Genomic DNA, 2,500 nt, shown 5'->3' on the forward strand with positions numbered 1-2,500 from the left:
CTAAAGGCTGTCCACACAAGGAAACATTGTTGAGAAACAACGTTTGCAAACTGTTTCCACTTTCCATAGGTCGCAAACTAATGACGCCTTGGTGCTGCATTTCAGAGGTGGAGTGGGAGGCCGCTGTGCGCATCTTGAACTCAGCACCATGAGGCAATATGGGAAAGTTCTGTCAAGCCCTTGGGGGTGACCTAGTTAATCCTTCTGATATACAATTACACGGTGACGTCATTTTGTACATTGGGAGCTTCAGTAGGTCTTGATGATTTCAAGACGTCATTGGCCTGTAGTGGAGCTGTTCTCTCCCTCATTTGTTTGATGTGTAGGGAAAAGTCAGTAACACGGTAACTGTGCATAAAAATTGCTGATGGCTTAAAAACTGTGTATATGAAGTGGTTCGTGCCTTGATATCTGTGCATAAAAACAGATGATGGCTTGATAACTGTGAATAAAAAGGTTTATGGCAAGATAACAATTTCCAACGTTACCATTTCATTCATCCCCAGATTTGTAGGGTTTCTGGATAGGCACCACAGACGAAGAAACTGAGGGCATCTGGGTATGGACGGATGGGTCGGCCGTCATGTTGGGCACCCCTTTCTGGGCCAACTATGGAGCTGCCAAGGACCGAATGCTTACAGGAGGAAAACAGCAAAACTGCGCCATGCTTGATGGATTCTTGCATTACTGTTTTAATGACTACAACTGCACAAGACTATTTAATCCCACGTGCGAAAAGAAATAAATTAAAACGACTGAGTCGTGCAGTATTACAGAATATACAATTAATAGTTCACCAAAATTTTGAGCGCAATCAAACTTTAATAAAATATTCATTTACATATTTAAATAATGTGGAAATTGATCCATTTTTATTATCTTTTAAATCTCTGACAAAATATTTTGTGAAATGAAAAAGTAGAAAATTATTTAATCCTTTTTAATTAAATAATTTCAGTATAAATTCCAGTAATAATATATGAAAACAAACTCATTAAACGCTGAAATATCTAGTCCAGAGTAGAATTATTCTGCGTTTCTGAAATTTGGAATTTGAAAATTAATATTCTTGTGTAAGTGTGCTAATTACCAATATTTTGTTTTGATACGAAGTATTTCATTGCACACACACACACCCTCTCTCTCTCTCTCTCTCTCTCTCTCTCTCTCTCTCTCTCTCTCTCTCTCTCTCTCTCTCTCTCTCTCTCTCTCTCTCTCTCTCTCTCTCTCTCTCTCTCTCTCTCTCTCTCTCTCTCTCTCTCTCTCTCTCTCTCTCTCTCTCTCTCTCTCTCTCTCCTTAACCTCCATCTCTGGCTTCGAGGAATCTTCAATACAACACACTAAGACTGAATGGGCAGTGAGGGGCCTGGCCCAGATTATAAAGACATGAGAATTCCAATACTACACAGTAATAGACAGTATGAAGCTAGATATGTAGTTACAATTAAAATATGTAATATGATGTGATCTTATCTAATTTTATCACATTTGGATAAGACAAGCTTTGAGTTTTATCAGGATATGTCAGTTGTCATCAATGATAGAAATAAAAGGTTAGGATCACAATAAAGCCAGTCAACCCATGAGAGGCCTGAGTTTCTTCAGTTTTAAAGAAGTGATATTTTATGTACTTCATTACCGATTGTTAGTGGCAAGTGGCACGACTTTCCAAATACACCATGGTGTTGAAATGGTGGATAATAAATAAGCATTACTACCTCTTTTATAATACAATCTCTTTAAAATCATAGATAAAATTTCACAGCGGCAGCATGGCGTCGGAACAGATCTGAATGATGGCAGCCCAGCACTAACTTCCTGCGCGAGATTTCTTGCGTCACTCCAGGGAAGACGAGCTTGAGCACCTCCAGACTCATAAACACTCTTGACTTGATTCATAATCGGCATATTTCTAACCTTCCTCACCAGTTCATAAGCACTCGCGAGTAGCACACATCGCTGTTCAATAGCATAAGCATAACTGACACCATACACAGCCAGTGAACCCCACAGCCAAGAGGCACCACTCGAACTACATCATCTACACTACTGCGTCCTTTACTTCTATGCTACAAGTATTTACTGCTGACCTTTGCTTCAGAATACTGCAGCAGTACAGCACGTGTATTGAGGAGCATCTTTCTGGCTGTCTTACTACCTATGTGTTAACAAGTGCAAAGGAGTATTTCATATCAGAGAAAATGTTTATTATGAAGTAAAGAATATTTCCAAAATTAATTCAAGATTTCAGTATAATTAACAAGCTTGACGAGTTTCTTACATCTCATTGTTGTACTCTGGCTGGTGAGAGAATGGAAAGCTGTTATGTTCTGTTTATTTGCTACCTACAGATAATCTTTGAAATGTAAATAATAAAGATGTATAAATAACAAACAATATATAATAAATAAATAATGAAAATATAATCAATGAATCAGTCAAATGTGTAAACGACTATTTTACTGAAATTAGGAGGAAATAATTTACGGTACCTGTGCGT

At 38.0% G+C, this 2,500-nt stretch overlaps 1 protein-coding gene across 1 annotated transcript in view; it reads right to left on the bottom strand.

The window, feature by feature from the left end:
* Positions 1–2,192: 2,192 nt before the first annotated feature.
* Positions 2,193–2,500, bottom strand: part of LOC135102016 (hepatic lectin-like) — a 1,968-nt gene continuing 1,660 nt past the window's right edge. The window contains exon 4 of the mRNA XM_064006635.1: positions 2,193–2,500. This exon is cut by the window's right edge and continues 277 nt beyond it. The gene's annotated coding sequence lies outside the window, so the exon portion shown is untranslated.

Source organism: Scylla paramamosain, chromosome 7 (genome assembly GCF_035594125.1).
Source record: "Scylla paramamosain isolate STU-SP2022 chromosome 7, ASM3559412v1, whole genome shotgun sequence".
In the NCBI taxonomy this organism is placed as follows: domain Eukaryota; kingdom Metazoa; phylum Arthropoda; class Malacostraca; order Decapoda; family Portunidae; genus Scylla; species Scylla paramamosain.